Raw genomic sequence first — 23180 nt, 5'->3', positions numbered from 1 at the left:
GTAAAGGGCTTAAGCGTAGGCTTGGTGCTACAGATCAATAATAAAGTAGGAAGGGAAATACGGCCACTCTGTGTGGGAGGGTGGCAAGCTGTTCATTTGGGGGTGTTTCTCCTATAAAGAAAATGTATCAGTCCCCTGCCACGATATTGGCTGGAGGGGGGTTGGGAGCTCGGTGCATATTTTCCTGGCTTTCTCGAGCTGCCACGGCTGAGAAGTTTCCATTTAGCTGCCCTAACATAGAGGCCTTGTAGCACAACCTGAGCAACCCAAGGCCAGCGTTACGGAGAAAAAGAAAACATCAGGCTTCCCGGGCTCCCCCACCGCCGAGACCGTGCACGGAGATAAGGCGGGGGGGGGGGGGCGGCACTCAGCTGTGACAAAGCCATTCCTCCGCCACTCGCCGGCACGCACCCGCCTCCTCCCCACTTCCTCTCCGGGCCTCCGCGCTCCGCTCTCCTCCCATCCCCGGAGCGATCCGGAGCCCAGCGGCAGCCAGGGGCTTGCCCGGTTGGTTCACGTGGCTCTCGGGGTGGAGCGGCTGGCGAAGCGCAGGGGGTGGTGGGTGGAGACAACAAAGCCCAGCTGTCAGCGGCCAGGGAGAGGGGAAGCGGCGGCGGCGGCGGCCCAGGAGGAGACAGGTGAGTCAAGTGCATTGCAAGCGGTACGGGCGCCTGGGCGGGGTGTGAGGGGCGCACGGCCAGGCGTCCGGAGGAGGCTGAAGGGGGCAAGAAGTTGCATTTGCCCAGAGCCGCTGTTCCTCGCCTCCGCGGATGCCGCTGTGCCGCCTCCCGCCCAGATTTAACCCCTTGCGGTCCGGGAGCAAGGGACCACCTCGCAGCCCCCTCGGCACCAGGGTGCGAGCTGCTGCGGGCTGTGCAGGGAAGAGGCGCTGCCACGCTGGCAGAGCGCGAGGTGGAGGGGGTCACAGGGCCGCTCCCCAGCGCTCGCCCCCCCGGGAAGGCGGGGTGGGGACGGGGGGGTGGGGGGCGACTGGCCGAACGATCCGTTCTGCAGAAAGCGCCTGGCCCTGCAGGGTGTGTGCGCCTGGCCGGGCGGGGCGCGGCGGGGCGGGCTCTGCCCTGCAGCACTGGTGGGGACCGGACTGCGAGGCACGTGAGGCGCCCTGGGCTGAGCTGTCAAAAGGCGGCTAAGGTACAAAGCGCGCCTGGCAGGAAGTACCGCCGCTGGGGTCACCGCCGGCGCGCGGGGTGGCTTCTTCCCTCCCCCCGGCCTTTGCAGCCTGCATCGCTTGGCTTTCTGTACAGTCGTTCAGGGAGCGGGGCCTCCCTGGAGGGAGGCGAAGTGTTTGGCGTCTTCGCCTCCCCTCTCACACACACACACACACACACACTCTCTCTCCTCTTCCTCTGCCGGGCAGCTGCCTCACCTGCCCTGAGCGCTATACAGTTTCACTGGGCACACGGATTTCTTGGTCCTCGTTATCTAAGCTGAGCGCTCAGAGCAAGTACATTCATCGCCCCTGTGTGGAGGTTTCCGCTTGATTTGGAGAAGGGTATGGGAGGGAGGTCTGCGGCTAATTTCAAGCTTGCAGGAAAAGATCACTTTTTCCAACCGGTCTGTTCTTGGGGAAGTCCCCTTAGCAGCTAAAGCCCGGTAGGAAGTAGACCCCGTGTGTCAGCTAAATGAGCGTAGGCGGCCGCCGCATTGAAATAGTTTCCTGCTGTGTATTCCAGTACTTAAGCTACTAGAGCCATGGTTTGTGCATCAAGGGTCTCTGCTGGAGAAGGAAACAAATCTTTTGCTGTATTGAGCTGAGGTGCATCCCAGGAGTAGTTGAGGTTATTTAAGTTTGAAGTCAGTTTCCTGCAAAGGCTTTTATTTGTGGCCAGAGTTTCCAATTCGAAGAGAGAGAGAGAGAGAGAGTAATAAAAGATTCAGTGGATAAAGTGCACAGCTGTTTGAACATTAACTGGTGTGACCTCACCAGCTAGTTAACATCCATAATTCCCTTGTGTGCTGAAACAGCTGATGTGTCTTCTCCCCTGCTGGTCTCAGGGCCTGTGTCTAGCTACACTAGACTTCTTCAGGAAATATTCCACTGTTCAACTGCTGCAGTGCACCCTGCCAATGATAGCAAGGATGACAGTACTAGGGCTGTCTAGAGTAAGCAGGGTACTGACAGGGTATTGTTGCTGGAACATTTCTTTAGAGTAAGTGTGAGTCCAAAAATAAACCAGCTACAGCACATGTTGCAGAGTATACTAGACTTAAAAAGAAGGCTTACAATATGTTCATTGGTACGGGGTATACGTATAAGAGTAACTTCTACTGAAATAGGTATCGGAAGCATTCCGCTTTGACTTACAGTTTTTACCACCACTGCTGGGTTGCTTGAGATCCACATCGGTCATTTATGCTCCTATTTTGGTCTTTTTAAAAAAGATGCTGTAGTCTTGTAAACAAACAAGCAGATTAATATAATCGCCTATGGTTATTTAAAGAGCCCTGATATTGCTTTCATGTTCCCCCCTCCCCCCCAAAAAACCTGATTTGAGGCCTTGAACTTTTTGTCACAAGGTAATTATACATATAACAACCTAATCAGAGCTCTTCCATAGTAGTTTTCTGCCTTGTCTACATTATAATATTTTGGGAAACCTCCTACTTTTCCATTATGACTGGTGCTCGTCCACTGATGATGGGAGTGCTACTATAGACATGGCTCAGGTGACCACGTGGTTTTTACCACTGTGGTAGCTAGACCTGCTCCAAGCAGGGTTAAATAGTATTGTGGTAAAAGTGCTGTTCGTGCAATGGTAGGAGATCTCTTTTAAAAAGCTAATGTGGACACAGCCTTTATCTGTAGGTCTGAAAGTATTATTATAGTTGAGGAAACTGAGGCACAGAGATGGTCTAAATGATCCTGTGACACTTGATAGATCATTACGAGTGCCAGAAACCCCCCATGGCTGGACTTGACTCCCAGTCCAGTGCCCTCTCCACTAACATGTTCTGCTTAGTTAAGCTTGCGGTTCAGAAAATATTGTAGTGTATAGTGAATGTTACATAGGCATCAGGGTGCATGGAAATTCAAATAAGAGTTTCTTCATTTAAGAGAAAGTTGCCATCATTGATATGATACAAGAAACCTTTTGGGTGAGTCTGTCATTAGCTCCTTACTATGACTCAAAGGGTTTCACATTGCTATGCCATTAAGGAGGACTCATTCCCTCTGCATTAATTTAAGTTACTGCAGTATATATCCATTTGAGCATTGCTGCTAACTTTGTAATTACTATCCAAGGCAGGGTTCTGCACTTCAGGTAAGAGAAGTATAAAAGGAATCCTTCAGAAAGCTGATTAATAGGAAAGATCAGTGATGGGTAAATCTTATTACAGGGAATACACCTAAGAGAGCCTGATGAATCAGCACGTTGCATTCAGTGATGAGGCGTGTAGCCATCACTGCATAGAAAGTTACAATAATAACAGCAGAGGTATTAACACCTAGGGAAGCTGCAAACTGTACACGCAATAGTGTAGAGTATGTGATGTTTGTAAAATAGCTCTTCTCATTTACTAACTATATTTTGCCACTGCTCATCTGTTTGTTTCATTCACAGATCTTTTTTAATAATGCAAAAAAGACCTCATTGTTTCTGTGGTGAATGGTGAAAATACGAAAACTTGTTCTCTGAACTGATATTTCCTTTTACCTGCCTCTCCCCAAATTGTGGGGTGTAAAAACAGAAGACACGTTGGCTTTAATAACCGTATAAAACCATAATGTAAACAACAAGAAATCCAAAGAAAGATTCTGTATTACCGGTTCTGGCTATTCTGCTTAATTTTAAGAAAAGACAAATAGTAAAAGAAAGCAGAGGTCACACTTCTGTAACGTAATAACAAAGCAGATTTAAAACAAACCATTAACATTCTTCTGTTTAGAGTGCAGCATGATATGTGCAGCTAAAATCACACCCATGTTTACTTTTTGCTATCTTTTAAAAAAATAACTTTGTTAAAAATAAGGCTTGTTTAAAACATCTAGGTAAACTCTAATACGTGGCAGGGGAAAGTGTCAATAGTTTAATGAGTGGGGCATATAGGGAAGTTATTGAAGGAGTATCCATTCAGAGTTCTTGTCAGGTCTTTGTCAGTTTGTGGCAGAGGATGTCTAGCCTTAGAAAACAAAACATTTCAGTATTTTACATATATTTGTTTTTTATTAGTTTTGGAAACATTCCATCCTTTTCTATACACACAATTCCAGAAGTTCATTTATGAATGAGACCACGCGGGTGAAGTAATATCTTTCATTGGACCAACTTCTGTTGGTGAGAGAGACAAGCTTTCAAGCTCACATAGAGCTCCCCTTCATGTGTGAATGGCAGATTCATTTACCTCTGTAACCAAACTGTCACTGCAGCATGCCTAAGTCATGAGTTGAGTTACTGGAAAAGTTATAGTGTAAATACTTGTTTTAAAACAAAAACAAACAAACAAAAAACCTGGTTATTCCGACTTTTAACTTTGCCTTTGTGTGTACACAGATGTATAAGGGTAGCTTGGGGTGGACCTTTACTAATGTTCCCTCTAATTTTTGACAGGCCGTGTGTGCAAAAAATTTCTTCTGTGCAAATTGTTGTGCTTCTGTGCAAATTTTTGTGTGCACTGTGTTTCGCTGTGTGTGCAGGGTTTAGGATCACTGTGCGGGCGCACATGCACACAGCTTAGAGAGAATAGTGACCTTTACATATGGAATGGGAGGGAAGGCAAACGGAGACTTCACACTTTGTGCCTCTCACAATGGAGCAGACAACAATCATTCCTGGGTTCAAGGACCGTTCCCTGGTAGTGCCCAGGCAGCACCAGCTGCTCCAACGATTGTGGGGTGGAGGCAGGATCATGACCCACTCATCTGCAAAGCACTGGACAGGGTATAGCAAGAGGTGAATTTCATGCGGTATTGTACATTCATGAAGTATGCCATGGTTTTTAGTGATTGATTGGGGCAGGGAAGTTTCACCTCATCCCTAATACAAAAATCTGACTGAGGGGGTGCAGGCTCTGGGAGGGAGTTTGGGGGCGGGAGGGGATGTGTGGGAAAGGGGTGGGAGGTGCGGCGCTTACCTGGGGCTCTTAGGCAGGGCAGGCTTGGGGGCCTCCGCATGCTCCTACCCCCAGGCACTGCCCCCGCAGCATCCTATTGGCCTCAGTGGCACTTGGGGCAGGAGCTGAGCGCGTAGACACAGACCCGACCCACCCCGCCCAGGGGCCGCAGGAAGGGGCCAGCAGCCACATGGAGCAAGCAGGCACAAGCCGGTCAGCTCAGCTCTGCTGCCGGTGGTGAGTGGGGGCCCCAGGCCTTTTTAAATCATCCGGGGGACACGTGGGGGAGAGTGCCCGGTGGTGGAAGGCAGGGCCGAGGGAGAGACCCGGCCTCAAACATTGCTGGAGCCGGGCCCTGGGCCAGGAATATTCCTGGTGCCCAGGCACTACAGGCCCATATAACTTGCCGTCTATGCCCTGTAGCACTGGATTCAACATGACCAGGTGCCTGTTTGTCTTACCTACATACCTCTATATTGAAAGACACCCAAGATGTGCAGGTATTTTTCTATGACCTCACTTTATGGGGTGTGCCATGACTTAATCTGACATAGTTTGGCAAACAGCTCTAACTGGCTGGACTGGAACTTTCTGATGCTGAATATGGATGAAGCTGCAGTTCTGTTTTTTTTAAGATTTTGGCAATTGACCATGTGTCTGGTAATTTGTTCTTTCAAGGTTAATTCTTCCTGCATTATGTCTATTTCAGTGATAAGGAACAGGAGTCTTCTGTAATGCCTTTGCTTCTCATTAGTGCTCTTGCCAGAGGGTGTTTAGTTGCCAGATTTGTTTAATATTTCAAACTTTAAATCGGACTCTACCTGGAGCTAAAGCTTTGGAGCTAAATGCTTTCATTTCTCATCTTGACTATTATACTTCCAAACAATCTCCACTGCTCATCTCTGTCTCTTCTGGCCAATGCTTCCAGTCTGAGTTCTACTGCAACTTTAATTGACCACTTCCCCAATCGCTAGTTAAGTTTCGGGGCAGGAAGCTGAATTCACTACCCCTGAAACATATTCCAATTTTAACCTTGATCAGTCACTTTTAAAGAGTTCTCAAATTCAGTGTAATTTTAGCTACAAAATGTCATTCATATTTGTCTTTAAAGTAACCAGTGCCCCAGACTTCCCCCTCTTTCTTAAATGGAGGCAATTACATGTTTGCAACTTCCTCCCTTGCAACTCCTATACAGTCAAATCTCTCAAAATTGTTTCTAATTCTTTTAAAGAATTTCAACTAACTTGTTCAAGCTTTTCAATGGTAATTGGAAAATGATGCTATATCATATTAAGCTTCCAGTTGTTTAAGAGTTGGGCTGGGTCAGTTTTTGTATGAGACAGCTGAGAAAAATGCAGATGTTGCTGAAAGTAGTGTTGATGACTCTGTAGGTAGCACTGTTCCCTCTGAGTCATTAATGAACCAGTGCCCCACTATGGCATGGTGGCGCATGTTTTGTCTCTGAGTGAGGCTTACCTGAGATCTTGACTACTAGCTTATTAAAAGTTTCATGATACTTTCTATGAGGACAGCCATACACATCTGTGTCCTGGCCCAATTATTCTGACTGCAAGGATTCTTATGACTTCAGTGGGAGTTGATTTTTTTTTTCCTTAAGCAATGGGAATAGTGTGCATTTGTCCATTTTCACTTGGGGTGGGGGCATAAGTGGCTTCTGATTTAGGATTCTGCAAATTTAGAAGCAGGTTCTATCACATTCAGTATTTCATGGGAAGTCAGCTACTTCAGCTACAGCTTCTTCAGCTACTGCTAATGTGAGGGGCAGACCATCTCAAGTTTCTGCAGCTTGCACAGAAGCTAATTTTTTTTAAATAACTAGTTTCTGGGTAAGTGTTATAAATTTTGGGGGGTCCAAAAGCCTGTAATAATCAATATTCCATTCACACTGTAGGGGATAAAAATGTAGGCATGAAAAATGTTTTAGTCCTCAATAGCACACACCATATAGAAATCACAAGCATTCAGGTTGTACCAGTTATCACCTTACCATGGAAAACACCACATAACACCGGTAAACTGCTGTGAAATAGGATTCCCTGCACAGATCTGAGGGGTGAGAGGAATCTGTTACACTTAAGGTGATCAGAGATGAGCCTTAGACATCTGGACTGTTCTAGCTAAGTAAATCCATTTATGTATTTAGCCATGAAACCTTAACACAAACAAAAAAACTCCCAAACAAACAAAAACCACCTGCCTTTGACCTCAACACATATTCCTACAGTTGTGCAACACTTGGAAGGGACAATATGAAATGGCAGCGTGTACCATAATGAATCGTAGGCCTACTCTTTCTTCCACTGGAATCTTACAGAACATGCCTTCATGTAGTAGCCATCTTTCACTTAACTTGCACTCCAATTTATTTGAGAAGGAGAGTGGTTTTATAGATAACACTGACTGGAAGTCAGAAAATGTGGGATCTGTTCCTGGTTGTGCCAGAGACACGCTGACGTTTGGAAAGCAGTGTCACATTTCACTGTACCTCAACTTCGCTATCCGAGAGGAAGGGATAACTCTCCCCTTCCTCAGCCTTCAAGTCCAGGCAAACACCATGTTCCTACTTATACCTCTGCACCTATTTCCTTCATTCCCCCATCTGGCTTTATTTACGCTGCTACTGTTGAGGGCATTCTGTGCCAAAAAATTAGAAATTCAGCATACAATATTTTAAAATTCTGCAAATTTTGTCAAATGTGGAGGCTCCAGCACCGCAGTGGGGGGCACAGATGTCTGGCTGCACAGAGGTGGGAGATCATTGTGCAGCTCCCATCTCCCACCCCCAGGACATAGACTGTGGTGAGGCTACACCCAAACCTGACACAGCACAAGGACTGGGCCTGCCCCAGAAACACCCCAGGGCCCTGCCCCTCTGGGCCAGGTGTGGGCAGGCAGGCTCAGCAAGACTGGATCCAAGTGTGGAGGGGCTTTGTCAGGGTTCCCTCCCCACTCTGAACTCTAGGGTACCAATGTGGGGACCCACATGAAAGACCCCCTAAGCTTATTTTTACCTGCTTAAGTTAAAAACTTCCCCAAGGCACAAATTCTTCCTTGTCCTTGGACGGTATCGCTGCCACCACAAGTGAGTTAGACAAAGATGTAGGAAAAGGACCACTTGGAGTTCTTGTTTCCCCAAAATATCCCCCCAAGCCCTTTCATGCCCTTTCCTGGGGAGGCTTGAGAGTAACCAAGGTGAGCACAGACCAGACCCTTGGGTTTTTAGGACACTTAAAAACCCAATTAGATTCTTAAAAACAGAAGTTTATTATAAAGAAAAAAGTAAAAGAAGCACCTCTGTAAAATCAGGATGGAAGGTAATTTTACAGGGTAATAAGATTTAAAATACAGAGGATTCCCCTCTAGGCAAAACTTTAAAGTTACAAAAAACAGGAATAAACCTCTCTTAGCATAGGGAAAATTCACAAGTGAAAACAAAAGATAACTTAATGCATTTCCTTCCTATTACTTACAATTTGTAATCTTAGATGCTTATTTCAGATATGGCTTTAGGAGATGTATTTTTTCTGCTCTGGTCCCTCTCTGTCCTGGAGAGAACACAGAGAGCACAAACAAAAACTTTCAAATCTGTGGGGGAAGGTATCTTCTTCCCTTATTGGTCCTTTTGGTCAGGTGCCAACCAAGTTATTTGAATTTCTTAACTCTTTACAGGTAAAGGAGGGATTTTATGCTACCCTTAGCAGTATGTTTATGACAGGCTTAGTGTGGGGGGATCCAGCTGTGGGTTGAGAGGATTCTGTGTGGGGCAATCTGCATGTGGGTGGCTCAGTGGGGGAGCTGGATGCAGGAGGGACCTGGCTGCACAGGGTCTTGTGGGGGAGGGGGACTGGGTGCAACAGTAATGGGACTCTGCAGGGGGTGGTCCAGGGGAAGGTGGTTGGGACTCAGCAGGGAGATGAAGGGGGGTATGGGGAGCTTGGGTGGGGGTCCAGATGCTGGGGCGGGACTCAGTGGGGTGGGGATCCAGGAGCAGCTGGTCAGAGGTCAGTAGGGTGGGTATCCAGGTGCGGGTGGCTTGTTGGGGTGGTCCAGATGCAGGGGAGTGGGGCTCGTTGAGAGGGTTCTGGGTGCAGAGGGGGCATGAGGCTCAGTGGGAGCGTCTGGGTATGAGGGAGACTGGGTAGGTCAGATGGGGGAGCAGCTCCCTGTACAGTGATCCCTCCCCCTGCAGCTGAGGAGCGATGGATGCAGGAAGCGTGGCAGGAGGGAGTTTGCAGAGCTTCCTACAGCCAGTGGAGAAATCTGGAGGTGGGTCTGATATGGCCCCAGATGCTATGCAGAGGAAGAAGAAATCCCATCCTCCCCAGCCCAGCCAGGCCTAGCAGCTGAGCCCGGCACAGGGTAGGAGCCACGAGCCAGGTCTTCCCCTGTCCCACAATGACTCACCTCTCTGCCAGCTGCCCTCAGCACCCAAAACATACTGTGGGGGAAGGTTGCATGATCACTCTTGTTGCTTCCCTGGCAGAAAGTCATTTTTCTGCAGAGAAGCAAAGAAATCTGCAGCAGACAAATTCTGCGCATGCACAGTGGCACAGAATTCCCCCAGAGTACTCTGCACAAGGCTTCATTCTAACTATTTTCTGTGCATGTTTTCATATTATAGTCTCCTTGCCTTCCTTCTTAACACTCCTTAGGTGAGAAACACTCTCAGTCTGGCTTATTACTACCCTTGGATTCAAATCCCAGTTCAAAACATACACCTGCAAAGCCTTTTATCTACCAGTTAAATATATACCATTAAAAGAAGGAGTTCTGTCATTGTGGAGAGTAGTGACTGGTTCATTAAGACTGACTTGCTTGCTCCTTGGCCTTTTGTGGTCTGTAGATTACGGTGTTCAATGCTGATACTAAAAAAATACTCAGGACAATTTTAAATCAGACTGAGAGGGAAAACAGCATCTGTTTTGCTCAGCTCAGTAGCTTAAAAGTTCAGAACAAGTACTAATACAGTGATTCAATGAATCTAGCTTCATTGTGGAAGAGATTGTGAAGTTTAGTCTTGGAAATCATGCAGAGAAATAATATTTATTACAGCAGGGCAACATCCATAGAAGAGATTTTAATCTGATTCCCAATGTGCTTCAACAACATTGACAATACTAGTAATAAATTATTCACATTTTAGGGATGAAACAGGTATTAAGTATTTAAAACTGCTCTAGTTTCCCATTGGATTCCTGAACTGTCAGTGTCAGAGATAACATCGGTTAACAAGATGGCTACTTCCAGCAATATGCTCAAATACAAAAATTGTTTATGGTGGCAAAAGTTTGATGTGGTGTACTTTTGGAAGGGGAAGGCAAATAAATGCATTTCCCCACTGTCATCACCACCATATGCATATAGGCTCCTTTTCTTTCTAAATAAATTGGAGACATTGTGGGCATGCCTACAGACACCATTAATGTTAATGGGAGCTAAATTAACCCATCAAGGAGATACCAAACCAGAGGCTCTGTAAATAGACTAGGCATATAGAGGATATTTTTAATTCAGAGCTCCTACCTTATCCTGCTGAAACAGGAACTCAAGTTACCAGACTGCTCCAACAAAACAAGATAACTTCTCCTGGCACTCAGTACTCTGAATAGCATCATAAGCATCGGAATCTTTTTAGCTGGCTTAGTGACCAAGGCAAAATGTCCAACTATTAATAGCTGCATTACTGATCAATCGATTAAAGTGGTAGGACTATATTAAAGTAAATTGATAACATTTTTAAAGATAGATATACAAGCCACTGATGAGTATAGGATTTGTTGAATGACCCGCTTTAGTTAAGGGTTTCACTTGTTTGAGATGTATAACTTGAGCTTTTAACCCAGATATTGATTGTGGTGAGTCAGATCTTGACCAGTATCAATTTTGGTAATTTTTTAAAGTCATCATAAGAAAGAGAATCAGATACTTCCCCTCTGCAACTCAGCATTCTCCAGTTCCAAGGATCCCTTCACCCATATTCACACCCCACACTGCCATCACCAACCATAATCCTTCAGGGTTGCACTCATTGTAGAAAGCAGTAAGTTTAGAAGTACAGGAGCACTAGTCACAGTGTTTGAATAAGTGATTGTAATTAGGACTGTACCTTCCTTCTGTGGTTTCCTGCTCGTAATTCTGCCTTTGCCTGGACACTTTGAAAGAGACTCTTCCAGCATGGTCCGTTTCATCCTCAATTTCTTCTAGTCAGCACATGGTCCCATGCATGCCATTGGTGCTCAACTTGGTAATCAGCACTTGCTGCTTTGCTTGAACATGTTGCCAGGTGAGGAAGCTGACACACAAACAAAGGAGCACTCATGTTACAGCATGGGTTTTCAACCTGGCCCCACTCTACCTCTGTGTATGGAACCAGTCAATACTACTCCTTGGCCAAGGAGGTTACTGATGTGGATGCTCCACTTTACCCAATTCAGGAGTTAAGCACATTGCTGTCATATCACCCCACGTCCTACTGGCCCATGGAGCTGGAGGTTGGAAGTGGAAATTTAATCTAGATCTTCCACATGGCACTGGAGACTCTTGGTACTAGGTTGGTTCTACAATTTAATTATTAAACATTGCCATTTCAGTCTCTAATGACCCAGGGTTCTGATGATATTTAAATCCTCTTACAAGGTTAGTCTGCTCCTGGAAGTTTTGTACTTAATCCTATAGTCTCTGCATGGGATAGCTAGCAAAAATCAAAGTGATTTCAATAGAATTCCATGCTAGATTTTACTGTTGTGAATTCTCAGACTTAGTCAACACTAAAAAAAGGTTTGTGCCTATAGCTGTACCAGCAAATCCTTCTAATACAGATGCAGCTTCTACTGACAAAAAATGCTTCTGCTGTTATGGATTATACCAAATCTTCAAAGGAAATAAGCCATACTGACATGAGTTTTTTGCTCATATAACTGCATCTGAACTGAGGGGTATGCCAGTATAAAAGTGACATTAAAATAATTCTAATAAACATTTATAAAAGTTCCTAGTGCAGACTTGGCCTTAGATCAAAATCAAGGTTGTAAAAGGCTCCAAATATAACTCTAAAAACATTAAATATGGAAGGTAAGTATGGCTTTTAGCAACAGAAATAGTTGATCCTTTACAAATTAAGATGTTTGTTCTGGGATCTCCCCAGCCTAATATTTCAAACAGCATGGGTCTCAATTAGATAGTGTAGTAGCAACAGACAGTGACAGTGCACAATTTTATCCTCAAAAACAAAATTGATATTTACAGCACATCTGACTTTTAACTTTGCCTTCCTCCCACAACATGTCTCCCCCCAATCGGTTCCCCCACTACCACTGGGAAAGAACAGCAACTAAAAGTAAATGGGAATTCCATCAATTATACAGCATTTGACCCACATCAGCAGTACTTGGGGAGAATATTATTATTTGTACTATCACAGCACCAATCATGGATCAGGACCCCATTGTGCTAGGCCCTGTACTAACACAGAACAAAAACCTAGTCTCTTCTCCAAAGAGCAATCTAGGGAAGAAGTTTGCCCCAGGACTACAGCTCCATTGTCAGAAAACCTTAAAGCCATGGCAAAGAAAAGAACTTGTATATTTCTCATAATGCATCAGTACTCAGACATGTAAAGTATTTATCTACCTTTGCTTCAATATTTTAATATATTTATCTTCACAACACCCCTGTAAGGTAAGGAAATATTATCATCCCCATTATGATACAGGCTGGGAACTAACCCACAGAGAGGGTAGAGCCCACATAGTTAATGTATTTAGCCACGTAGCTCTTATTGACTTCAATGGGAGTTAGGTGCCTAATTACTTGTGAGGATCTGGGCTTAAGTGACTTGCCCAAGGTCACACAGAAAGCGTGTGGTGGAGCAGAGAATCAAGCCAGAGTCTCACATGCCAGGCTACTGTCCTAACCACTAGATTAGCCTTCCTTTTATCAAATTTAACTCAAATGATTAGCACTAAATTAGAGGAAATTACTGAAACAATGTTTCATAATTGGCAGCATACATAGCTCTGCGGAGCAATCTGGGAAGCTGCCTTTGAATTTATATATACATTTTAATTCCTCCTTACACTATGCTCAGTTTCTGGCAGGAGACCGATCAATAGGATGTGGTCTCCTCCCCCAAATTAGCATTCAGCAACAGGCAATCTCTAAACAGTGAACTGCTTTTATAGCTCAGTTAAACTCTGCTGAATTTCATAATTCAGACACCAAAGAAGGCCAAATGATTAGCATTCAGCCAGAGAGAGAAACATGGGTCATCTATACTGAATGTGTGATAAGAAATTAGGTTTAAATTTAAAAAAGTATTTGACATCACTATCTCAGCGCTGTAGAAACCCAGCAGTAGAAATAGTGAACGTTAGTACTATAGCAGAGCTTCCGGTTGTCCATGAAGATTTCTTCTTTTTTCAACTGACATTTCAAGTCAGAGATTTTTCGGGAGGGAGGGCAGGGTACTAAGTTGAATGCTCTGATCCTACAAATGCATATTGGAGTTTTCATTAACTTGTAAAGGCCAATTTAACATTTACAGCAAAACAATCAGTGTCCCTTTTGCTGAGAAGGGCTATCTATTTTTCTTCCAATGCTGAACTTTATTTAAAAAAAATTCTAAAGAATTTGGAGAGAGCTGACTGATTTACTAATTCAGAAACAAAACTCATTTCTTCACACAAAGAAGAAAAGATCAGAAATGTTGACTGTTGTAACAGCCATTACTTGTGCAGATCCTATTAACAAGTGCATAATCACCTAATCACTCCCTTGAAAGCATACCGGATGATAGTCAGAAACACTGGAAGCATGGCTGGAATCTTGGCAGGCAGCTCAAGGACTCAGATTTCACACCAGATCTCCTACAGAAGTATCAGGATGACCTCACTTGTTTAATAGAAGCATAAAGCTAATAAAGTCAAAATAAAGGGCTATGAATACAGAAGATAATTTAAGATAACAGTGGTGGTGAGTAGATGGCCTGAAAAAGATATAAGATGCTATTGTTGATGAAAGATGGGTACATTAGAGTAGAAAGCCACTGAAAATAGCCATCTTGGTGAAGTTTCTCCCAAAGTAGCTCAGTGCAATGATTCAACAGCATATACCAGTGATTTTGCTCATATTACAGGCTATAGAGATAAAAGCTTATTAATAAGGATCCCTGTCACACTGTGCTGAGGTTGACCATGGAGCACCACAAAGCAAATAGATGTATTAAGTGAGCCGTGTAGTGTGCTTCTTTAAAAGCACATAAAAAGTTAGTAGACAATACAACCTGATCGAGATAGCCACAACCACACTTTAGCACTAACTTTCTTGATTTTTGCAAAATAGTCAAGCCTCAAAACTATTATTATTTCCCAAATTACCCACATGAGTATAAGCAGTAAAAGTAAGTGTAAACTATACATTCATTCACCCCACCCCAGGTAACTCAACTATCTAACAAGCTCATAGAATTGTAAGTGGCTGCTTAAAAATCTTTTTGTAGCAGCTCCCAAATTCTGGGTGGGATTAGGGGGCGGAGCTAGCTCTTTAGTTCTGCCCCATAGCCACGTTCATAAAAGAGGGTGCCTTTCTGGGGGAAATCTACAAGTTAATAGTAACTTGAGTGTTTGGTACTGAGATTTTTGTTACCCTACTTCCTCACTTCTACTCTCATGCCGAAACACTGTAAATCATCCTCCAGTGGGGATGATTCTTTAAATAGCTCTCTAAATACATCTTATAGTCAACAATGCAAGGTAAGTCATGGAGCTTGCTTTACTACTTCTCATCCCCTTTTTATATAAAATAATTGCCCTGCCCTTGGATCTTAAAGATGTAAATACAACTTGGCTTTCCTTCTACAGTATATTAAAGGTTCTCTATTTTCTCTGCCCCCTGAATTTGAGTTTTGTTCTCCATAGCCCTTGCTCTCTATAAAGCTAACTCAGGGCAAAATTCAAGCTGTTTTTAAAAAAAACAATCACCCCAAAACAAAAAACCCTTAACATAATAAACTTACAAGTAGGTTCTGCTTTCCACAAGCCCTGCCTGAATGTTTGGGACTCATGAGGGGTGATGCATAACCCCCTCCCCGTGTGATCAAGATAGATTAATTTGGCTTTGATGACTGTTACACCTAAGCTACACCAATCATAATTTCTCCATGTGTCTTGTGTTTAATTACATAATTGTAGCTTAGTGGGTGCTCTTTAATCCACCTGGCTTCCCTGGAACTGTCTGATAACTTTTGCCTTGGAGTGTACCACAGTATTTTTGTGTACTTCTACATACAATAGTTTGTGACTTGGCCCCTTTAATAACCAATTTATTTCTCTGACTGAGATCAAGCGCTGTAAGAGGCTGCTAATGGAAATGGGAGTCTTTGTGGGTGGAAAAGGGAGTGCTTGTGAACTCTTTGGTACTTTGCTCTACCTATCTTACAGTAATTTGGTGACTCAGTTGCTTCTGAATTGAGCTGTGGTACTATTCTACCTTCTCCTGATACAGCCATATGTAAAACAAAACTATTGCTGTGTATTGTGGACTGGTCTTTTTGCCTTGTTTAGAATGCCCCATAATACAAAGTACAACTTTTGTTGTATGTAAAACTTGACTAGGATGTTACATGGTAGTTAATGAGTAGCCGAGCCCTCTAAATATTGTATCAGGCAGGGGTGCTGGAACAGTGAGGTCCTGGGGGCCATGGCTTCCCCTCTTTTTACTGGCTGTAAGGACGAGCAATGGGAGTTGCGGGTGGAGAGGAGTGAGCAGGGGGGCAGTCTTGGTGGGGGGAAGGGGCAGGGCCACGGTTTGGGCACCTGTGGACCCCCACTTTTAGGGTGCTTTCGCCTCTCCTGGCATAGGGTAAAATGCCGGTGGTTGCTTGGAAGGGTAGGATGAATGGACAGGCACCTCCCCGCCCCGTCCCGTGACCACTGTTTCCCAGCTATATACACTTAGTTGTCAGGGCCTCCCATGTAACCCTCATGCTCACACACCACTTCTTCCTACATACAGATCTTGGCAAACAACCCTGACTTCAGCTTCTTGCAGCTGCTAAAACTTTTCACATATTGTAAGAGTTACGCGCTCTGCTCCTGCCCTTCTCCCAGTCCCTGACTTCACTTGTACCTACCAGTGAAAAATACTCCTACCCTGCTCTGACCACAAAACTTTCCTGCAATCTCCACATAAGTACCCTCAACTTGACCTGCTCCAGCTGATAAATCCTTCTACCTCCCCCGATCAGTGACCAGCAATACTAAACATTCCCAGACACCCCACTGACTAGTACCCCAACCATCGCCCCAGCTTCTAAACCTTCCTTCAACCTCCAGTGATCAGCAGCGTTTCCTCCTAAGATGACAGAACCTGGCCAAAAAGCATCTTCTCTTATCCTAGCTAGAAAACATTTTCACCCACTCCCAGAACAAGTCTCTGGGCTTCAGTTGCAGAACCCCTTGTGCTGCTCAGCTATGAGAACCAACTCTCTCCTAGATACCAAAGCCTTCTGCTGTGCACCACGACAAAGTGTAGTTTAACAAAGAGAAAGGGAAGGGGTGACTTGATTAGTCTGTAAGTACCACTATGATAAGGGGCTATTCAATCGAGCAGACAAAGGTCTAATGAGTAAGTGGCTGAAAGCTGAAGCGAACCAAATTCAGGCTGGAAGTAGGATGCAGCTTTTTAACAATGAGTATAATTAACCAGTGGAACAACTTACCAAGGGTTGTGGTGGTTTCTTTATTACTGGTAATTTTTAAATCAAGACTGGTTGCTTTTCCAAAATATATGCTCTAGTTCAAACAGGAATTATTTTGGAGAAGTCCTGTGCTTTACAGAAGGTCAGAATAGATGATCACATTGGTCCCTTCTGGCTTTATAATCCAGAGGTGTCTCCACTCTTCAGGCTGGGGCTATAATTCCCAGTTCAAGGGAGACATATCTGCATTCATCAGGCTAGTGTGCTAAAACCAGAGTGTAACTATGGTGGCACCAGAAGAGGGAGTGGCTAGCTGCCTGAGTATGTACCGTGAGTCTCAGACAGGCACACGCTTGGGACAGCTAACCCCTCCCACTGTAACTACACTCTGTTTTTAGCAAACTAGAGTGGGTATGTCTCCTGAAGATGGGAATTACGTTCCCCAGCCTGAAATGTGAATCTATGAATATTTAGATGTATTGGCTTTTTGCTAGAAAAATTTGGTCACCCCACTGGTATTGCATTGACCACCATTACATAGAATATTTATACCACGGGGACTTTTGGAAGAAAAGTTAACAAGCATATCTGAACATTTGCCTCACTAACATTTGCAGTGGGTTTGCTTGTAGTGTGCTCTTTTTTTAAATAGGTGACAGACTCGAAGAGCAATCAATTATTTATTTTTGTTTTCCTTTGTGAGTTGCCGCTTTGGAAGAAGTAGAAGTAGGGTTTGTATTTTTGTCAGTCATTACCCTGGTTTGTAGAATTCAGGGCTTTGGAGTGGAGCCCGGAGCTGGAGCCTGGAGCAGCGGAGCTGGAGCACAGCTCCAAAGCCCTGGTAAAATTCTGAAATCTATATTGTAAGCATTTTAGCAAATAGACCTGTCTTTTACTTGTCCTGCTAAGTTCCTAGCATATTATTGGGCATTAGAAAAATAAACAGAAGGGTTTTTTAAATGGTTGGTGGTTATCCACAAAGATAGGATAGCCATTTTCAAAGTGTAGATAGACCTGTGAATTGGTTTAGTTAATTCTAAAGGTCATAAGTCCTCTTTACAAACTCAGATGCTGTGGTTTGGTGACATTGACTGACAGGTTTTTAGTTGGTGTAGATTTGAGAAAACACGTGGCTTTGAGAAAATAAGCACATTTCCTGACTGTAGTAATTGAACTAACACATTTGTCTGGCTATGCCAGAAGGACAGGAGACACTGGATGTGGTTTGACGAGGCCACAACTTTGTTCCTAAATGCTTGGGAGCTCCTGATGGATAGAATATTGTACAGTGAAGATAATTTCATAATTGTTTACATATACCCAGGGGTTGCGGGGGGACTGGCGTCAGCCCTCCCTCTTTACCAATCCTAGTTCTGCTGCTGGGACCTTCACGCCTCTCTCCCCTAATGAGGGTTAAGGGGGAGCTATAAAGGAGCAGGGGGTTGACTCCCTATTATACCAGTCATAGGAGCCCTGAATCATCCGTTTCTGTGCCTTTAAAAAATACCTCCTTTAAATCTTCTACCAATCCATTTTATCTGATCTCCCTGCCCCTTTCCTATGGAGCATATGCACTGGATAGCCACCCCGTGCTTACATAATGAGTGGCAACATCATAGCCTACCCCCATTTCATGTCTGCCCCCACTAAGCCCTCAACTTTCTGTGGAGAAGGCAGGAAAAAAACCCACCTCACCTTGGCCAATCTGTCAGTGACGGGGAAAAATTCCTTCCTAGCCCCTCCCTTAAAGGAGCAACTATTGTAATGCCTTCAGCAGATCATGACAAACCTGGGAGGGAGGATGCTGCTCTGCATGGGCCAGGTAAAAGGACTTTTCCTTCACCAGCATGGACCTAAATAGTGTGCCCTGGGGGAGATGGGTATGAAGCAGCTGCAGCATGTCACACTCTGGCTCTCTAGCCCTTAAAGGGGAACACACCTTTACCAATGAGCCAGACAACAGCCCCCACCATGCAATGAAATCATTATCCACCTTACTGATGCTGCATTTTTTTTCAGTTATGCCATCATTAAACTTGTACTGTGTTTAACTTCAATTATGTGGCCAGTATTGTCCCCTACCATCAATATTAATATATATTCTGAAGGCTGGTGAACAATGTTGTAGTAATAAAATTTCAATAGCTGGGAAGGTAGCATATCAGTCTAATAGCATAACAATCCCATGGAGATGAGCTCTGTTGGCTTTGTTCTTATACCAGCTGTCTTGATATTCTTGGACAATGCAGCTAGGTTGTTTGTGGGCATTTCTAATTGCATCGTATTTGATTTTAGTCAGTGCTTAGATGCCTTCCAATACATGCTCTGTAAATTGATATAGGACTAAATTTTCAACAGTGACAAGTTAATTTTGGGTGCCTCTGTTTTTGGATGCTCAGCTTGATCTTCAAGCAGAGTTCTCCTGGGTCGGACCTGGGGCCGGTTTTGTTCAACATCTTCATTATTGATCTGGATGATGGGATGGATTGCACCCTCAATACATTCGCAGATGACACTAAGCTGGGGGGAAAGGTAGATATGCTGAAGGGTAGGTATAGGGTCCAGAGTGACCTAGACAAATTGGAGGATTGATCCAAAAGAAATATGAGGTTCAACAAGGACAAGTGCAGAGTCCTGCACTTAGGACAGAAGACTCCCATGCACCGTTACAGGCTGGGGACCAACTTGCTAAGGAGCAGTTCTGCAGAAAAGGACCTGGAGATTACAGTGGACGAGAAGCTGGATATAAGTCAACAGTGTACCTTTGTTGCCAAGAAGGCCAACGGCATATTGGGCTGCATTAGTAGGAGTATTGCCAGCAGATCAAGGGAAGTGATTGTTCCCCTCTATTCGGCATTGATGAGGCCACATCTGGAGTACTGTGTCCAGTTTTGGGCCCCCCCACTACAGAAAGGATGTGCACAAATTGGAGAGAGCCCAGTGGAGGGCAACAAAAATGATTAGGGGGCTGGGTGACATGACTTATGAGGAGAGGCTGAGGGAACCGGACTCATTTAGTCTGCAGAAGAGAAGAGTGAGGGGGGATCTGATAGCAGCCTTCAACTACCTGAAGGGGGGGTTCCAAAGAGGATGGAGCTTGGCTGTTCTCAGTGGTGGCAGATGACAGAACAAGGAGCAATGGTCTCAAGTTGCAGAGTGGCAGGTCTAGGTTGGATATTAGGAAAAACTATTTCACTAGGAGGGTGGTGAAGCACTGGAATGGGTTACCTAGGGAGTTGGTGGAATTTCCATCCATAGAAGTTTTTAAGGCCTGGCTTGACAAAAGCTTGGCTGGGATGATTTAGTTGGTGTTGGTCCTGCTTTGAGCATGGGGGTTGGACTATATGACCTCCTGAGGTCTCTTCCAATCCTAATATTCTATGATTCATAGGATGGTTTCTCAGCATTTTCTGAAAACCAGGCCCCTTTAAAGCTTTCTGAAATTGGGTACTTGAGGATCACTTACCACTTTAGAAAATTTAGGCCTAAATAGTACACTAACTTGTGATATTGGCAGTTTTAAGAACTGATGTAGAAATTGAAATAAGTTAAACTAGCCTTTTCCATTTTAACATCTGAGGAATGTTCATGTAAATAAAAATGTTTATCTAATGCAGTTCAAATACCAAATTGCTGTTCATCTAGGAGAGAAACTGGATTATGACCCTTGACTTTAGACTGCCTTGCTACGAGTTCAACATGCTAGCAACATGGTCATTGCTAAGAGCAGACTTAAAAGCCAATTTCAAATTAAAATATTTAAAATTATATTTAAGTTTATAATTCTATTTGATAAATTATCCATGTGAACTCTTGAGAATAATATATTTGTGACTGAAATCTAACAATAAAACGTTGTCTATCTTTTTCAAAACCTTGAATGCCTTCTCGCCTTTAGGGTACATGTTTTGTGAAATTTTATATATATATTTTTTCTTTAAATATTTGTAATATGTACACAACTTTAATGTTTGAATGATTCCTTCTCATGCAGGATGCTAAAAAGTCTCCAAGGTAATTATAGGAAAGCCCAAGAGAACTGTTCTGTTGGTTTGCTAAGTAATAAATGTGAAAAAAATAGCCAGGACAACTTAGATTACAGTAATTTATTGCATGTGCACTATCAAATGGCAACAATGACATTTGAATCCGCAATAAATCACATTGCATGCTAATATTTACCCTGCCCTTCACATTAAAATAAATACTTTGCTATCAGAAGACCCAAATAAGGAGAGCTGGCTTTAGTGTTTTTGGATGGACCCTCAAGCCAGTTTTTCTCCCCACTCCCCTTTCTCCTTTGATTGAAGGAAACTTCTATCCATCATGATCACACTGCTCTGTTCAGGGCCAATCTGTAGATTTTAGAAAAGGTTATTGAGAATTTCTGGTGATGGACCCCAAACTTATTTGATTCATGTTTATGAAGTGTGTGTTAATACTCCTCCGATACCAAAGCCCCCAGCTGCGGAAGTGGAGCCTAGCTGCTTTTGCTGGAGTCGATGCATGGTTGACAATCATTAAAACAATTCTGAGGGACAATTGCCCAAACGAACTGGAGGTCTGGAGTATGCCAGGCCCTTAGCCAGAGGAGGGCTTTGTGTGCATTCTGGTGAACTTCATCTCTGAATGGTTTCAGAGTAACAGCCGTGTTAGTCTGTATTCGCAAAAAGAAAAGGAGTACTTGTGGCACCTTAGAGACTAACCAATTTGAGCATGAGCTTTCGTGAGCTACAGCTCACTTCATCTCTGAAGTGTCTGACATTGTCACAGCCACCCTGGAGGTAGGTATTAGCCCCATTTTTGAATTAAGGAAATTGAGACACTCATTAAATGGCTTGACTAAGCTCACAGTGGAAGCCAGTGTTAGAACTGAGATTAGAACACGTGAGTACCATGCTCTCATTTCTGTACGTGGCATGAGAGGCAGTGTGATCTAGTGGACTATTTAGGAACCTCTCCCTGTGGACAAAGTCACTAACATTAATATGTAGCATAGGAGCTGGCTCAGCTGCATGAAGCTTGTGGGGGATAGGGGGGAACTTGCATCAGCTCTAGTGCCTTCTGTGGAAACCTGGGTGGTTTTTCCATCTCTCCCATTGACTGAGCTGATCTGCATTCCTCAAAGCAATCAAGAGACCTGTTCACATCTGCACAAGGGACTCGTAATATGCCGTGATCTTCTGGGGTGGGGGAGGCACGGAAGTAGTGGTGAAATTCTAACCCTTGTGAATGTTTTACATGTGTTTTTACATTTTCAACACTGTCTTCCTAAGGAAGAGGACTAGAAATTTAGCTCAATATTTTCCACCTAGAGCCCAGTCTAAATCCACATTTCCACACCTAAATACAGTAGCCTCATATTCAGAAGTGCTGAGCTGACTTCAAGGGGAGCTGCAAGTGTGCAGCACCTCTGAAAATTTGTCTGCTTAAATGTAGGCACCCAAACTGAAAAATAATGATTCTCCTTTTTTTATAAAATCTAAAGTCTTTCCAATTTCTAGGTCCTGAAATCAGAGGAACTTCACAGATCCTAAAACCAGTTCTGGATTCAAGCTTGAGCAAGCTTCACTGAACTCTCCTAAAATAATAGCTTTTCCCATGTGCTTCAAACTAGTGGTGTATGAAACATATAAGGGTCCTATCACTATGCTACTATTATACCCACAACACTTGCATGAGAAGGGGGCTGTTGCATTTCCCTGATCACATCATTGGACTAGTCATTTTATTGGAGAGGCTTTTATTTTATGATGTGCTCTCATCTCAGAGTTCTGTGTATCTAACCAAAGATATCAAGGAGTATCCCTCAACAGGAAAAACTAAGGAGACATTTTTATTCTCCCTGAAGAAGTGATTGAGACAGTCATAGAAATTTATGGAGATTGATGCCAGATTAACATGTCAGCCAACCTCCCCCCTCTCTTGTGGTGTTGCACACTGGCACTAGAATTGGGGTTGTTTCTTTTTTAAACTTTAATTCTGATGGCAGTATCTTTTTTTCCCCCCATCTCCTAGCCATGCAAATAAGCCAATATTCCTAGCACAAAGCAGAGGCCTGAAGTTCAGCCTTGTAGCATCTTGTGGGAAGTGGGTGTCAACACTGCTAAACAAGTCTGTAAGAATATTTAGTACCACTCCGAGTATCACTGGATAAAAATAGCTAAAAATGGATATGCCAGCCAGTCACCCAGGTCTTGGGTGAAATGTCGCTTAACCAGAGACACCTATGAAGAGTATTTGTCAAAAATGTGAAGGCCACATTAGCGAAAGGTTGCATTTTGACTAGTATCGCATGCACAACCTGCATATTTAGAATGATGTATCAGCTCTGTTGCACTAAAACTCTTCATTGTGGTTCAGGGGCTACACATGAACATGGTCAGACAGA

The 23180-nt window shown here is 43.9% G+C and overlaps 1 protein-coding gene across 1 annotated transcript in view; it reads left to right on the top strand.

Moving 5' to 3' along the window:
• The first annotated feature begins 589 nt into the window (after positions 1–589).
• MAPRE2 (microtubule associated protein RP/EB family member 2) overlaps positions 590–23180 on the top strand; it is a 164128-nt gene continuing 141537 nt past the window's right edge. Inside the window, exon 1 of the mRNA XM_048840602.2 lies at positions 590–638. The gene's annotated coding sequence lies outside the window, so the exon portion shown is untranslated. The remainder of the gene's footprint in view (positions 639–23180) is intronic.

Source organism: Caretta caretta, chromosome 2 (assembly GCF_965140235.1).
Source record: "Caretta caretta isolate rCarCar2 chromosome 2, rCarCar1.hap1, whole genome shotgun sequence".
In the NCBI taxonomy this organism is placed as follows: Eukaryota; Metazoa; Chordata; order Testudines; family Cheloniidae; genus Caretta; species Caretta caretta.
This window is presented reverse-complemented; position numbering and strand designations above follow the sequence as displayed.